The sequence below is a fragment of the Heptranchias perlo genome, unplaced genomic scaffold, assembly GCF_035084215.1.
Source record: "Heptranchias perlo isolate sHepPer1 unplaced genomic scaffold, sHepPer1.hap1 HAP1_SCAFFOLD_483, whole genome shotgun sequence".
Classification (NCBI taxonomy): domain Eukaryota; kingdom Metazoa; phylum Chordata; class Chondrichthyes; order Hexanchiformes; family Hexanchidae; genus Heptranchias; species Heptranchias perlo.
In genome coordinates this window covers 97,259-114,853 of record NW_027139498.1, presented here as the reverse complement: position 1 = coordinate 114,853, position 17,595 = coordinate 97,259, and the positions used below count along the sequence as shown (strand labels likewise).

The following is a 17,595-nucleotide window of genomic DNA, read 5'->3' as shown; positions in this document are numbered from 1 at the left end:
ACGTACAGCCACTGTAACATAAGGACACAGGACATAGGAACAGGAGTACACCGTTCTGCCCCTCGAGTCTGTTCCATCATTCAATGAGATCATGGCTGATCTGTTTCCTCACTCCATTTACCTGCCTTGACTTTATAAAACACTGGTTCGTCCTCAGCTGGAGAATTGTGCTCAATTCTGGGTAACACACTTTAGGATGTCATGGCCTTAGAGAGGGTGCAGAAGAGATTTACTAGAATGGTACCAGGGATGAGGGACTTCAGTTCTGTGGAGAGACTGGAGAATCTGGGGTTGTTCTCCTTCAAACAGAGAAGGTTAAGAGGAGATTTAATAGAGGTGTTCAAAATCATGAACGGTTTTGACAGAGTAAATAAGGAGACATTATTTCCAGTGGAAGAAGGGCCGGTAACCAGAGGTCACTGATTTAAGGGATCGGCAAAAGAGCCAGAGGCGACATGAGGAAACAAGCTTTTACACAGCGAGGTGTTCTAATCTGGAATTCACTGCCTGAAAGGGAGGTGGAAGCAGATTCAACAGTAATTTTGAAAAAGGAATTAGATAAATACTTGAACTGAAAACTTTACAGAGATATGGGGAATGAGCAGGAAAATGGGACTAATTGGATAGCTCTTTCACAAGCACAATGGGCCGAATGGCTTCCTCCTGTGCTCCACCTTCAATGATACTATAACTCCATACCCCTTAATACCCTTTGTTAGTGAAAATGTATCGATCTCAGATTTAAAATTACGAATTGAGAGGCTTTTACTGCTTTTTGTGGGCGAATTCCACATTTCTACCAATTTTTTCGTGAAGAAGTGTTTCCTAACTTCTCTCCTGGATGGCCCGGCTCTGACTTTAAGGTTAGGTCCCCCTGCCCTAGATTCCCCATCAGTGGAAAAAAAATCTCTCTATCTGCCTTTTCAATTCGTTTCAAAATCAAATCACCCATTAACTTTTATATTCTAGGCAATACAAGCCGAGTTTATGTAATCTCTCCTCATAATCTAACCCATGGAGTCCTGGTATCATTCTGGTGAAACTGCACTGCACTCCTTCCAAGGCTAATATATCCTTTCTAATGTTCTAGCCCTTTAGAACTTAAGAACATAAACAATAGGAACAGGAGTCGGCCTTACGGCCTCTTGAGCCTGCTCTGCCATTCAATAAGATCATGGCTGATCTTCGATCTCAAATCTACTTTCCTGTCCGATCCCCATATCCCTTGATTCCCCGAGAGCCCAAAAATCTACCTAGCTCAGCCTTGAACATATTCAACGGCTCAGCATCCACAGTGCTCTGGGGGAGAGAATTCCAAAGATTCGCAACCCTCTGTGTGAATTGGTTCCTCATAATCTCAGTCTTAAATGGCCGACCCCTTATCCTGCGACTATGCCCCCTGGTTCTAGACTCTCCTGCCATGGGAAACAACCTCTCACCATCTACCCTCTTAAGCTCTCTTGGAATCTTGTATGTTTCAATGAGACCACGTCTCATTCTTCTAAACTCCAAACACTATAGGCCCATTCTGCTCAATTTCTCCACACTGACAACCCTTTCATCTCAGTCCAACCTTCGTTGCACCGCCTCTTAGGCAAGTATATCCTTCCTTGGATAAGGAAACCAGAACTGTACACAGTACTCCAGGTGAGGTCTCACCAAAGCCCTGTACAATTGTAGTAAGACTTCCATACTCTTGTACTCCTTGTATTAAAGGCCAACATGCCATTTGCCTTCCTTTTGCTTGCTGTACCAGCATGCTAACTTTTTGTACAAATCTCCCTGAACACCAACATTTAATAGTTTCTCACTCTTTAAAAAACATTCTGTTTTTCTATTCTTCCTACCAAAATGAATAACCTCACATTCCCCACATTATACTCTGTCTTCCACCTCCTTGCCCACTCAACTCACATGTCCATATCCCCTTTGCAGACTTGTTGTGTCCTCCTCACAGATTACTTTCCCACTAGTTCCCCTTTATCTATCCTGCTGGTTACATCCTCAAAGAACTCTAATAAATTTGTTAAACACGATTTCCCTTTCATAAAACCATGCTCACTCTGTCTAATTATATTATGATTTTCTAAGTGCCTTGTTACCACTTCCTTAATAATGAATTCCAGCATTTTCCCGACGACTGATGTCATGCTAACTGGCCTGTAGTTTCCTTTAGTCTCAATGTTATCTGAAGCTCAGACTGTTTATTTTTGGTGCTCAGATCACCGTGTTTCTGTTCTCTGAGCATTTATTTCTTGTTGTTAGATTGTGAGTGACCGTTCAGTACAGCGATAAAGTTTCATTTGCTCTCGTTTATGCTGCATCGGTTCAACTAAGTTCCAACGACAATTTCAACGACATCTCTTCACTCAATACTAGGACCAGTTTCCGTTGTTTATAACTTTACTGTCAATAGAGGTTCAGGCCACAAATCGTGTCACCCTTTAGAGAGCGGGTGTCCAATGAATGATCTTCCTAGCTTCCTCTCGAGGCTTATCTCATCCGTGTGATGTTGAACACCTGTTCTGATATTTCATCTTTCATTTACTGCGGCAGAATGACGCTGGATTTCGACATGTAGTTAAATATTGCAGATATAATGTATTTAGAAATAAAAGGGAAGGAGAGGTGGAGGTGTTCATTAGACATAACATAATGGCCGTAGCAGGAGAGGATATAACTAACAAAGAGATAAAACACAATCCATATTGAGATGGATTGAGATGAAGGATAGGAATGGATCAGTCACACTATTGGTGATATACTCCAGCCCATAAAATAGTGGCAAGGAAGTGGAGAGGGAAATACGCAGGCACATTTATGGAATGAGGAAATAACACAGAATCGGAATCATTAGAGATTTCAACTAACCCCAAATAAACTGGCAGGAAGAGGGAGTGAAAGGGGAGAAGGGGAATGAGCTTTTTACAATATTTACAAGACTCCTTTCTGACCCAATGCATAAGAACATCAACAAGAGGAGAAGCACTGGGAGACTTAATAATGGGGAATGAGCTGGAGCAGATACGTGGAGTAAGTGTGAGAGAAGATCTACGGGTTAGTGATCACAGTATTTAAGATAATGATTAAGAGACATAAGAGGTTTAAGATAATGATTAAGAGACATAAAGGTATAGGGGTGGGGTCAATTATGAGGGAACGAAGATGGATCAAAGGAAGGCAAACTGGAGAAACATATTGACAGACAAAGAGATAGAACAACGGTGGGCGACATTTAAAGGAAAGAGCAATAGAGTTCAGGAGAAATACATTCCACGAGGTTGAGTACAATTGGCCTATACTCTCTGGAGTTTAGAAGAATAAGTGGTGATCTCATTGAAACATATAAGATTATGAGGGGCTAGACAGGGTTGATGCTGAGAGATTGTTTCCCCTGGCTAGAGAGTCTAGAACTAGTGGGCATATTCGCAGGATAAGGGGTCAGCCATTCAAGACAGATGTGGAGGAATTTCTTCTCGCAGAGGGTTGTAACCTTTGGGATTCTCTACCCCAAAGGGCTTTGAATGCTGTGTCGTTAAGTACATACAAGGCAGAGATAGACAGAGTTTTAGACTCTAGGGGACAGGGGATATGGGGGTCGGGCAGGAAAGTGGAGTTGAGGTCGAAGATCAGCCATGATCTTATTGAATGGCGGAGCAGCCTCGAGGGGCTATATGGCCTGCTCCTGCTCCTAATTCTTATGTTCTTATGTTTTTTGTGATGAAATAAGAACAACAAATGAGATATCATGGATAAATAAAGAGGTGAGAATTAAATTGAATCTAAATAAAAAGGCATACACACAATACAATGAAGGAGAGAATGACAAAAGTGAATATGGTGAGATGAGAGAAGAGGTAAAAAATAAAGCCTTGAGCACAGAGGTTGGGAAAGACAGAGAGCGAATCTCGAACGGACTGAAATGCTAACAGGGTGAGGACTTTCAACTGGGAATTAGGTGAGTGTGGGAATTTGGTGAGTGTGGGAATTAGTTTCAGAGATGGAATGAGGTGGTAAGTGATTTGAACCAAAGCACTGTCGACTAAGACTGAGCGAAGCATAAAGGGAGCCGCACGAGGAATCTAAACAAGACGAGGAGCGCCGAGGGTAAGTCAGTATTTAGTTAATTGGATGGTATTTTTTAGTAGTTCGTGTTTTAGTGATAGATAAACAGTAAAGTGCCTTAAAGCAAAACAAAGTTTAAATGACTGAAGCTAACATGGCGGGACAGCTGAGGCCCGTCGCATGCACATCCTGTGCCATGTGGGAACTCCAGGATAGTTTGTGTGTCCTGGAGAAGCACATGTGCAGGAAATGCCGCCAACTGCTCGAGCTCGAGCTCGAGGTTTCTGAGCTGAAGGGGCGGCTGGCGTCACTGCAGTGCATACGGGAAGCAGAGAGTTATGTGGATAGCACGTTTCAGGAGGTGGTCACCCCGCAGATACGGAGAGTTCATGCGGAGAGAGAGTGGATGATCACCAGACAAACTGGAAGGAACAGACAGGCAATGCAGGAGTCCCCTGGGAGTGTGGCACTCACAACCAGTATTGAGTGTTGAAAACCAGTGAGGGTGTTGACACCTCGGGGAGTGCAGTCAGGAACAAATCCACAGCACCATGGGGGACTCGGCTGCACAGGGGGGCAAAATAAATGCGGTTGTTACAGGGGATTCCATTGTCAGGGGATAGATAGGCGTTTCTGCAACCGCCAACGTGAGTCTCGCATGGTGTGTTGCCTCACTGATGCCAGGGTAAAGGACATTACTGAGAGGGTGCAGAAAATCTTGACGGGGGAAGGGGAACAGCCAGACTTCGTGATCCATGTGGGAACCGATGACATAGGAAGGAAAAGGGTCGAGGTCCTCCAGTCGGTGTTGCAGGAGCTAGGGCGGAAGTTAAAAAACAGGATCTCAAATGTGGTAATCTCTGGATTACACACAGTGCCATGGGCTCATGAGTACAGGAATAGTAAAATAAGGCAGGTTAATGTGTGGCTGGAGAAATGATGCTGGAGGGTGGGCTTCAGATACATGGTGTATTGAGACCAGTTCTGGGGCAGGAGGGATCTGTTCAAGATGGACGGGTTGCACCTCAACAGAGCTGGGACCGATGTCCTCAAGGGGAGGTTAACCAGTGCTGTAGGAGGTGGTTTACACTAATTTGGCTGGGGAATAGACACCAGGTTGACACATTAGAGAGGAGAATCAAGGTGCACAGAGGACTGGGAGGGACAAATAGCACTAGAGTAAAGAACAGATCAGAAAGAGGAGGGAACAAATAGGTGGCAAATGCGAGGCAGTCTGCGATTCGAGTGCATGTGCAAGTAGTGTGGTAAATAAGGTTGATGAGCTGCCGGCTCATGTCGCCACGTGAGACGATGATAGAATGGCAATAATGGAGACTTGGTTTAAAGAAGGGGAGGATTGGGAACTTAATTTTCCGGGCTATAAGGTATTCATGAAAGATAGGGAAGGAAAGAAAGGAGGGGGCATGGCAGTTTTGAGCAAACGAACTATTATAGCACTGAAAAGAGATGATGTAGCTAAGGGGTCAAAGACAGAATCTGGTTAAAATTAAGGAACAATAGAGGAGCTATGATAATGGGGGACTTCAATTATCCCAATATAGACTGCGACAGTAACAGAGTAAAGGGCGAAGGGGGAGAAGAATTCCTGAAAAGTGTTCAAGAAAACTTTGTGGAACAATGTGTTTCCGGCCCAACCACAAGGGAAATGGTGCTGGATCTAGTTCTGAGGAATGAAGTGGGGCAGGTGGAGCATGTTTCAGTGGGGCAGCATTTGGGGAACAGTGATCATAATATCATTTGGTTTAGAATAGTTACGGAAAAGGACAAGGAACAATCAAACGTGAAAATGCTTAACTGAAGGAGGGCAAATTTCAGTGAGTTAAAAAGGAATCTTGCCCAGGTGGATTGGAATCAAAAATTGTCAGGCAGAACAGTAATTGAACAATGGGAGGCCTTCAAGGAGGAGTTGGTTCAGGTGCAGAGTAGGCAGATCCCTACGGGGGAGAAAGGAAGGGCATTCAAAGCTGGAGCTCCCTGGATGACGAAAGATAAAGAGATTAAAATGAAACAGAAAAAAAGAGGTTTATGATGAATTTAAGGTTCATAATACAGTAGAGAACCAGGCTGAATAAAGAAAGTACAGGGGAGATCTAAAAAAGGGAATAAGTGGAGCAAAGAGAGCGTAGGAGAAGAGATTAGCGGCTAACATAAAAGGGAACCCAAAGTCTTTTATATGGATATAAATAGTAAAGGTGTAGTCAAAGGAAGGGTGTGGCCGATTAGGGATAAAAATAGTAAATCTTTTTGTGGAGGCAGAGGGCTTGGCTGAAGCACTAAATTAATAATTTGTATCTGTCTTCACTCGGGAAGATGATGCTGCCAGTTTACCAATAAAGGAGGAGGTAGCAGTGATATTGTATAGGATAAAAATAAATAAAGAGGAGGTAATTAAAAGATTGGCAATACTCAATGTAGAAATTTCACCCGGTCCAGATGGGATGCATCCCATATTACTGAGGGAAGTAAGGGTGGAAATTGTGAAGGCTCTGGCCACAATCTTCCAATCCTCCTTAGATATAGAATCATAGAATCATAGAAGTTTACAACATGGAAACAGGCCCTTCGGCCCAACATGTCCATGTCGCCCAGTTTATACCACTAAGCTAGTCCCAATTGCCTGCACTTGGCCAAATCCCTCCATACCCATCTTACCCATGTAACTGTCCAAATGCTTTTTAAAAGACAAAATTGTACCCACCTCTACTACTGCCTCTGGCAGCTCGTTCCAGACACTCACCACCCTTTCAGTGAAAAAATTGCCCCTCTGGACCCTTTTCTATCTCTCCCCTCTCACCTTAAATCTATGCCCCCTCGCTATAGACTCCCCTACCTTTGGGAAAAGATTTTGACTATCTACCTTATCTATGCCCCTCATTATTTTATAGACTTCTATAAGATCACCCCTAAACCTCCTACTCTCCAGGGAAAAAAGTCTCAGTCTATCCAACCTCTCCCTATAAGTCAGACCATCAAGACCCGGTAGCATCCTAGTAAATCTTTTCTGCACTCTTTCTAGTTTAATAATATCCTTTCTATAATAGGGTGACCAGAACTGTACACAGTATTCCAAGTATGGCCTTACTAATGTCTTGTACAACTTCAGCAAGACATCCCAACTCCTGTACTCAATGTTCTGACCAATGAAACCAAGCATGCTGAATGCCTTCTTCACCACCCTATCCACCTGTGACTCCACTTTCAAGGAGCTATGAACCTCTACTCCTAGATCCCTTTGTTCTATAACTCTCCCCAATGCCCTACCATTAACGGAGTAGGTCCAGGCCCGATTCGATCTCCCAAAATGCATCACCTCACATTTATCTAAATTAAACTCCATCTACCATTCATCGGCCCACTGGCCCAATTTATCAAGATCCCGTTACAATCCTAGATAACCTTCTTCACTGTCCACAATGCCACCAATCTTGGTCTCATCTGCAAACTTACTAACCATGCCTCCTAAATCCTCATCCAAATCATTAATATAAATAACAAATAACAGCGGACCCAGTACCGATCCCTGAGGCACACCGCTGGTCACAGGCCTCCAGTTTGAAAAACAACCCTCTACAACCACCCTCTGTCTTCTATCGTCAATCCAATTTTGTATCCAATTGGCTACCTCACCTTGGATCCCGTGAGATTTAACCTTATGTAACAACCTACCATGCGGTACCTTGTCAAAGGCTTTGCTAAAGTCCATGTAGACCACGTCTACTGCACAGCCCTCATCTATCTTCTTGGTTACCCCTTCAAAAAACTCAATCAAATTCGTGAGACATGATTTTCCACTCACAAAACCATGCTGACTGTTCCTAATCAGTCCCTGCCTCTCCAAATGCCTGTAGATCCTGTCTCTCAGAATACCCTCTAACAACTTACCCACTACAGATGTCAGGCTCACCGGTCCGTAGTTCCCAGGCTTTTCCCTGCCGCCCTTCTTAAACAAAGGCACAACATTTGCTACCCTCCAATCTTCAGGCACCTCACCTGTAGCGGTGGATGATTCAAATATCTCTGCTAGGGGACCCGCAATTTCCTCCCTAACCTCCCATAACGTCCTGGGATACATTTCATCAGGTCCCGGAGATTTATCTACCTTGATGCGCGTTAAAGCTTCCAGCACCTCCCTCTCTGTAATATGTACACTCCTCAAGACATCACTATTTATTTCCCCAAGTTCCCTAACATCCATGCCTTTCTCAACCGTAAATACCGATGCGAAATATTCATTTAGGATCTCACCCATCTCTTGTGGTTCCATTTGATATGGGGATGATGCCGGAGGACTGGAGGATTGTAAATGTTGCAGTCCTGTTCAAAAAAGGGGAGAGGGATAAAGCAGCAATTATAGGCCAGTCAGCCGAACGTCGGTGGTGAGGAAACTTTTGGAGACAATAATCCGGGACAAAATAAATCGGCACGTGGAAAAGTATGGGTTAATAAATGAAAGTCAGCACGGATTTGTTGAAGGAAAATCATGTTTGACTAAATTGATTCAGTTCTTTGATGAAGTAACAGAGAGGATTGATGAGGGTCGTAATGTTGATGTTGAGTATATCGACTTTCAAAAAGCATTTGATAAAGTACCACATACTAGACTGGTTAGCAAATTTAAAGCCCACGGAATTAACGGGACATTGGCAGCGTCGATACAAAATTGACGAGGGGACCGAAAGCAGAGAGTAGTAGTGAACGGTTGTTTTTCAGACTGGAGGGAAGTATACAGTGGTGTTCGCCAGAGGTCAGTATTAGGACTGCTGCTCTTTTTGATATATATTAATGACCAGGACTTGGGCATAGAGGGTATAATTGCAAAGTTTGCAGATTACACTAAACTCGGAAATGTAGTAAACATTGTGGAAGATAGTTGCAGACTTCAGGAGGACATAGACGGACTGGTCAATTCGCAGATGGCAGATGAAATTTAACGCAAAGAAATGTGCAGTGACACATTTTGGTAGCAAGAATGAGGAGAGGCAATATAAACCAAATAGTAGAATTGTAAAGGGGGTGCAGGAACAGAGAGACCTGGAGGTGCACATACACAAATCTTTGAAGGTGGCAGGACAAGTTGAGAAGGCTGCTAAAAAAAAGCATATGGGATCCAGGGCTTTATTAACAAAGGCACACAAAGCAAAAGCAGGGAAGTTACGCTGAACCATTAAAATTACTGGTTAGGCCTCAGTTCAATTCTGGGTGCCACACTTTAGGATGGATGTGAAGGCCTTACAGAAGAGATGTGCTAGAATGGTGCCAGGGATGAAGGACTTCAGTTATGTGGAGAGACTGGGGAAGCTGGGGTTGTTCTCCTTAGAGAAGAGAAGGTTAAGGGAACATTTGAAAGAGGTGTTCAAAATCATGAACGGTTTTGACAGAGTAAATAAGGATAAACTGTTTCCAGTGCAGACGGATCGGTAACCAGAGGACACAGATTTTTGGCTGTTTATTGAACAGTTTTGTATTGGAGCTGGCCCTGCTCTGACTATTATTACCAGCTGTAGTGATACTGCATTTACCCACTCTACAGGGACCCCCATTGTTTATTGTACAGTTTTGTATTGGAGCTGACCCTGCTCTCATTATGGCTGATGGTACATTTTGGCAGGAGGAATGAGGAGGCCACATACACCCTGGAAAATGAGATTCTAAAAGGGGTAGAGGAGCAAAGGGATCTCGGGGAACAGATTCACAAATCATTAAAATTAGAAACGCAGGTTAACAAGGCCATAAAAATTGTAACAAAGCCATGGGGTTCATTTCTAGAGGAATCGAATTGAACAGCAGAGAAATTATGTTAAACTTATATAGAACCTTGTTTAGACCACACCTAAAGTGCACTGTGCAGCGCTCTGACTTCCATATCATAAACAAGACAGAGAGGCACTGGAGACGGTCCAATTAAGATTCATAAGACCGACACCAGAACTGAGAGTTGATATCTATCAGGAAAGACTGAAAATGCTGGGGCTCCTTTCTCTTGCAACGAGAAGGCTGAGGCATGAAACAATAAAGGTCTTTAAAATAATGTTGGGGTTTCATAGGGTAGACGTAGAGCAGATGTTTCCACTTGTGTTGGAATACAAAACTAGTAGGCATAAATATAAGATGGACACTAATTAATCCAATAAGGAAATCAGGAGAAACTTATTTACTCAGAGAATGGTGGGAATGTGGAGCTCGCTGCCACATAGAGTGGTTGAGGCGAATAGCTTTGATGCATTTAAGGGGAAGCTAGATTAGTACATGAGGGAGAAAGGGATAGAAGGATATGTTGATAGGATGAGATGAAGAAGCGTGGGAGAAATCTCGTGAGGAGAATAAACACTGGCATAGATCAAATGGGCCGAATGGCCAGTAGCTGTGCTCCAAATTCTACGTAATTCAATGCAATTCTATGTAATTATCACTGACTGTAGCGATGCTGCATTTACCCACTGTATAGGGACCAACAACAATAAACAATAACTTGCATTTAACGTCGCTTTTAACGTAGCAAAACGTCCCAAGACGCTTCACAGGAGCGATTTTCAAACTAAATTTGACACTAACCAGTTAAGGACTAAAAGCTTGAACAAAGAGTTAGGATTTAAGGAATGTCTTAAAGGAGGAGAAATAGGTAGAGAGGCGGAGAGGTTTAGGGAGGGGATTCCAGAGCTTCGGGCCTAGGCAGCTGAAGGCCAATGGTGGAGCTATTAACATTGGGGAAGCACAAGAGGCATTAATTGGAGGAGCGCAGAGAACTCGGAGGGTTTTAGGGCTGGAGAAGCTTACAGAGATAGGGAGGGGCGAGGACATGGAGAGATTGAAAACAAGAATGAGAATTTTAAAATAGAGGCGTTCCCGGACCGGGAGCCAATGTTGGTCAGCGAACACAGGGGCCATCGGAGAACGGGACTTGATGTGAGTTAGGATACAGGCAGCAGAGTTTTGGATAAGCACAAGTTTATAGAGTGTGGAGGATGGGACGCCAGCCATGAGAGCATTGGAATAGTCAAGTCTAGAGGTAACAAAGGCATGGATGAGAGTTTCAGCAGCAGATGAGTTGAGACAGGGGCGGTGACAGGCCAGATTACAGAGATGGAATTAGGCGGTCTTGGGGATGCAGTGCGTATGTGGTTGGATATGTGGACCCCATTGTTTATTGAAGGGTTTTGTTTTGGAGCTGACCCTGCTCTGACTATTATCACAGACTGTCGTGATGCTGCATTTATCCAATGTACAGGGACGCCTATTGTTTATCGTCCAGTTTTGCTGTATTTATCTACTGTACAGAGACCCCATTATTTATCGCCCAGTTTCGCTGTATTTACCCACTGTACTGGAACACCCAATGTTTACAGCCAGTTTTGCTGCATTTATCCACTGTACAGAGACCCCATTATTTATCGCCCAGTTTCGCTGCATTTACCCACTGTACTGGAACACCCATTGTTTATAGCCCAGTTTTGCTGTATTTATCCACTGTCCAGGGACAGACCGTGTCTGAACTCTGCCATTCAGAACAGTTTAACAGTCACAATCTATAAATGAGCTTTTAACTTTTTATGGCAACTTGCCAAAGATTAGAGGAAATGTGTTGTGATCCCTCAGTGAGACTCTCACAGAGAAGCAGAGCCCACAGACACGTTTACTGGGAATGAGAAGTTGAACATTATCACCATCGATGAAATGTACGAGGGAAAGACACGGTGTGTTCCCTGTAGACAAAAAGGGATTTATAGAAGGTGCTCAATTGGAATCGAGGATGACTTCCCATAACCCCAGTGTGTGAAAAGCCGCTCACAGTCTGTAGTGTCTCAGACCAGTCGCTGTGTGTTTTGCTGTTCTGTTGAACTGACAGGAAGCACCTGGCGTTGCGGGGATTTCTGTGCTCGAGTTTTGTTATCTGCTCACATGAAATATTGACATAATGCTGCTGGAACTTTCCCCTTGTGATTTGAACATAGGCGGCATAACATCCAGCAGGTCAATGTATCAGAGAGAAGTATATCTGGGTATTATCATTAATTCACTGAAAACACATGACAGCTTAGAGTCTGCAAACAAACTTAACCCTTATCTCAAAGACTGAATCCCAGTACAAGAGAACGGTAATCAGGGTAAACTTTCTCAAATGTACAATAACAAATATCCATAGGTCCGGATCAGTAGAATATTTCTGTGTCTCAATCAATCAGGAAATTCAGGTAGAGCGGGAGCAGCGATTCTCCCCGTGGTCTTAAAGTGAAGGAGAAAAATCCAGGGGAAGTTTCGACTGATTTCTGGATCATGAGTCCCGGGTAATGTTGATTATTACACATATTAACCAAGGGCTGCAGTTGTTTCTATCCCTGATATCCCAGTGCTGGGGGAGTATCCAGTCCCGGGTGATATTAATTATTACACATATTAACCAAGGGCTGCAGTTGTTTCTATCGCTGATATCCCAGTGCTGGGGGAGTGTCCAGTCCCGGGTGATATTAATTATTACACATATTAACCAAGGGCTGCAGTTGTTTCTATCCCTGATATCCCAGTGCTGGGGGAGTGTCCAGTCCCGGGTGATATTGATTATTACACATATTAACCAAGGGCTGCAGTTGTTTCTATCCCTGATATCCCAGTGCTGGGGGAGTGTCCAGTCCCGGGTGATATTGATTATTACACATATTAACCAAGGGCTGCAGTTGTTTCTATCCCTGATATCCCAGTGCTGGGGGGGTGTCCAGTTCCGGGTGATATTGATTATTACACATAGTAACCAAGGGCTGCAGTTGTTTCTATCCCTGATAGCCCAGTGCTGGGGGTTGTCCAGTTCCGGGTGATATTGATTATTACACATAGTAACCAAGGGCTGCAGTTGTTTCTATCCCTGATATCCCAGTGCTGGGGGAGTGTCCAGTCCCGGGTGATATTGATATTGATAAGACTGTGGATACTGCGGGATAATTGGAGCTTTCAAGACTGAGATTCATAGATTTTTGTTTGGCAAAGGTATCAAGGGATATGCAGCAAAGGCGGGTAAATGGAGTTTCGGTACAGATCAGCCATGATCTAGTTGAATGGCGGGGCGGGCTCGAGGGGCTGAACGGCCTCCTCCTGTTCCTAATGTGGGGAAATGTGAATGTTTTCACTTTGGTAGGAAGAATCGAAAAGCAGAATAGTTTTTGAATAGGTGAGAGACTAAGAAATGTTGTTGTTGAGAGAGATTTCGGTGTCCTTGTACACAGATCACAGAAAGTTAATATGCAGTTGCAGGAAACAATTAGGAAAGCAAATGGCATGTTGGCCTTTATTGCAATGGTGTTGGAGTATAAGAGTAAGGAAGTCTTGCTGCAATTATATCGAGCTTTGGTGAGACCACACCTGGAGCACTGTATACAGTTGTGGTCTCCTTACCTGAGGAAGGATATACTTGCCTTAGAGGGGGTGCAACGAAGGTTCACTGGATTGATTCCTGGGATGAGAGAGTTCTTGTATGAGGAGAGAGTGAGCAGAATGGCCCTATATTCTCCGGAGTTTAGAAGAATGAGAGGTGATCTCATTGAAATGTCTAAAATTCTTGGAGGGCTTGACAGGGTAGATGCTGAGAGGCTGTTTCTCCTTGCTGGAGAATCTAGAACTTGGGGACATAGTCTCAGGATAAGGGATCGGCCATTTAGGACTGAGATGAGGAAAAATTTCTTCACTCAGAGGGTTGTGAATATTTGGAATTCTCTACCCCAGAGGGCTGTGGATGCTCAGTCATTAAATATATTCAAGAATGAGATCGAGAGATTTTTGGACACCGAGGGAATCAAGGAATCGGGCAGGAAAGTCGAGTCAAGGTAGAAGATCAGCCATGTTCTTACTGAATGGCAGAGCAGGCTCGAGGGGCCACATGGCCCACTCCTGCTCCTATTTCTTATTCCCTCTTGTTCTGGATTCCCCCTCCAGAAGAAATCATTTTTCTGCATTTTTTTTTATTCGTTCATGGGACGTGAGCAACGCTGGCAAGGCCAGCATTTTATTGCCCATCCCTAATTGCCCTTGAGAAGGTGGTGGTGAGCCGCCTTCTTGAACCGCTGCAGACCGTGTGGTGACGGTTCTCCCATAGTGCAGTTAGGAAGGGAGTTCCAGGATTGTGATACAGCGACGATGAAGGAACGGAGATATATTTCCAAGTCGGGATGGTGTGTGACTTGGAGGGGAACGTGCAGGTAGTGTTGTTCCCATGTGCCAGCTGCTCTTGTCCTTCTAGGTGGTAGAGATCGCAGGTTTGGGAGGTGCTGTCGAAGAAGCCTTAGCGAGTTGCTGCAGTGCATCCTGTGGATGGTCCACACTGCAGCCACAGTGCACCAGTGGTGAAGGGAGTGAATGTTTAGGGTGGTGGATGGGGTACCAATCAAGCGGGCTGCTTTGTCCTGGATGGTGTCGAGCTTCTTGAGTGTTGTTGGAGCTGCACTCATCCAGGCAAGTGGAGAGTGTTCCATCAAACTCCTGACTTGTGCCTTGTAGATGGTGGAAAGGCTTTGGGGAGTCAGGAGGCGAGTTACTCGCCGCAGAATACCCAGCCTCTGACCTGCTCTCGTAGCCACAATATTTTTGTGGCTGATCCAGTTGAGTTTCTGATCAATGGTGACCCCCAGGATGTTGATGGAGGGGGATTCAGCGATGGTAATGACGTTGAATGTCAAGGGGAGGTGGTTAGACTCTTTCTTTTTGAAAATAGTCATTGCCTGGTGTTTGTCTGGCGCGAAGGTTACTTGCCCCTTATCAGCCAAGCCTGGATGTTGTCCAGGTCTTGCTGCATGTGGGCACGGACTGCTTCATTATTTGAAGGGTTGCGAATGGAACTGAACACTGTGCAGTCATCAGCGAACATCCCCATTTCTGACCTTATAATGGAGGGAAGGTCATTGATGAAGCAGCTGAAGATGGTTGGGCCAAGGACACTGCCCTGAGGAACTCCTGCAGCAATGTCCTGGGGCCGAGATGATTGGCCTCCAACAACCACTACCATCTTCCTTTGTGCTAGGTATGACTCCAGCCTGACCTTATTGAATCCCTTTATTATTTTAAACACCTCGATGAGGTCACATCTCAATGTTTTAAACTCATGGGAATAAAAACCAACTTTATGCCACCTGTCCTCATAATTTAACCCTTTTAACCCCGGCATCATTCTGGTGAATCTGCACTGTACCTTTTCTAAGGCCGATTTATCTCTCCCTCGAACCCAGTTCTCCAGGTGGGGTCTGACCAAGGTTCATTACAACTGAAGCATCACTTCTGTATTCCAACCCCACTCGAGATAAAGGTCAACATTCAATTAGACTTGTTGATTATTGTCAAGATTTGTAAGGAATTTGCAAAGGATTCGAGGGGATCTTAGAGTTGGGATTTTTCTTTATTCTGTCCACTCAAGGAGTTTGATAACAGACTTACTCCTTTGAATTTAGTGCTGGATTATTGGGCCTTGATGTGTTTACTTGTTTGTATTTTGTTAAATACATTTGCTGAGTGTATTTAAATTGAAGACGAGATTCCCAGGCCTGATGCTCTATTCACACATCGAAGGTGAGAGAGATGCTGTGGGACACACGATAAGTCCAGTAGCTGAAAGTGATTCACAGACTGGGTTTTGTGTTTAGTGATCCCGGGTACATTACTGATACCTTCCCTGGATTCCAAGGCTGGGAGAGGCACTCGGGAAGGACCGGGGAGCTGGGACTTGGCCATGAGAGTAATTGAAGGGATGAGAACTGAAATAATCTCCAGTGAGAAAGGAGAAAAGGCAAAATAATCGGTAATGAGGACATCAATTAGTCTCTTATCTTGAATTCATCAAGTAATTGACCCATTCTGTTTGAAACAAAGTTGACTTATTTGACATCGATCCAGAATATTGAATTTCAGCCCAGTTATAGCGGTTATTAACATCAGCAGAAACAAATCCCAACTTCCAGAATGATGTTCTGCTGCTGAAACCCTCATCCGTGCCTTTGTTTATCTCGAGACTCGACTATTCCAATGCTCTCCAGGCCCGGCCTTCCACTTTACACCCTCCGTAAACTTGAACCCACAATCTCCAGATCAATAATCAGTCCCATTATTCATTGTGTCACTGGCCCAGGCTGTGGAGAACACGGAGCAGCTCCCACTCCCACAGCACTGCGGTATGAGCAGGTACTGAGTCAGCCTCAGTCATGAGCACTGGAATCCACGAGTCCGGGTGTGTCAAAGGTGCACGGTGAACAATCACCAAAGTGAAACATTTTTGCCGCTTCCCTTCGATACCTCAGCTGGTCGAGCGACAAGACTGTCGTGGAAAATAAGACAAAGTCATCCTTCCGTCATTTGTTCAATTCCTGCTCGAAGGAGAACGCGTGATTTTGCAATAAGCAGCAATTAGTTCAAGGTCGCTCTCTTAACTTTACAGGCACCTCACAGATTAACATGTTGCCATGAAGGCACAGGATGCCTCTTTTCCTTTCTCAAACCTGAAAACTTTCTGTGTCTGCCCAAACAAGGCTGCTCTGCCTCTGCTCACCAGCAGGGAGCGCTTTTGAGCAGCAACACTTCAAAACACTCAGCTCTCGCTTTCAGGCAAAAGAAGTCTTCGATCAGCACCGGACTCCACGAGTCTGAACGTGTCAACAGGCGCACGGTGAACAATCACCAAAGACAGCACTGTTTATCACTTCCCTTCGATAGCTCAGCTGGTAGAGCGGAGGACTGTAGTGAATAAAACAAAATAAAGTCATCCTTAGGTCGCTGGTTCAATTCCGGCTCGAAGGAGTGAGTGCCATTTTGGAACAAGCAGCAATTACCTCAAGGTCACTCTCTGAACTTCACAGGCAGTTCACAGATTAACATGTTGCCACTCAGGCACAAGACACCTCTTCTCCTTTCCAAAACCAAAAAGCTTTCTGTGTCTGCCCGAGCACGGCTGTTTCACTCGAGCATTTCCCTCTGCTCACCAGCAGGGAGTGCCTTTGAGCAGCAACACTTCAAATCGCCCTCAATTTCAGGCAAAATGGTCTTCGATCAGTCAGTCAGTCAGGGCTCTCGCTGCTCCTCGAGCTCGGGCGGCTGTTGCTTTCCGGTGACCTCGTCTTCCTTCCGCAGGCTCGGGCTCTTCTCAGCATCACTCATGATTACTGCGGCTTCCCGTTCTGCTGTTCCTCACTTGCTGATGCTCGATACCGCCGATTGGAGCAAAGTATTTAATATATTCAGGGAGCGGCAACCCAAGGCAAGATTTCTCTGCTGGTCTTGGAGCAGCTTGAAGGCGAGTGTGAGGCAGGAACTGTGAGGGGCGATTTACAAACAGCAAACGAGGAATTAGCTCAACTGGTGGAGCGCTCACTTGGCCTGTGAGAAGTAGCGGGATCGTTGATTATATTCTCCACTCACCGTTTGTCTTGGGGCAATTATACAGAAACAAGAGTGTTGTCAGTGAGTCCATCGCCCATGGACTTCCTAAACTTCACTGTGTGTTTGGGTACAGAGAGATCAAGGGGCAGCAAATCTTTTGATGTGCTG

General features: G+C 44.7%; 1 non-coding gene across 1 annotated transcript; it reads left to right on the top strand.

Moving 5' to 3' along the window:
- Window positions 1-16,754: 16,754 nt before the first annotated feature.
- On the top strand, window positions 16,755-16,848 carry trnay-gua (transfer RNA tyrosine (anticodon GUA)). The gene is made up of 2 exons: window positions 16,755-16,791; window positions 16,813-16,848. It is a non-coding gene; the product is annotated as a tRNA-Tyr (tRNA).
- Window positions 16,849-17,595: the final 747 nt, after the last annotated feature.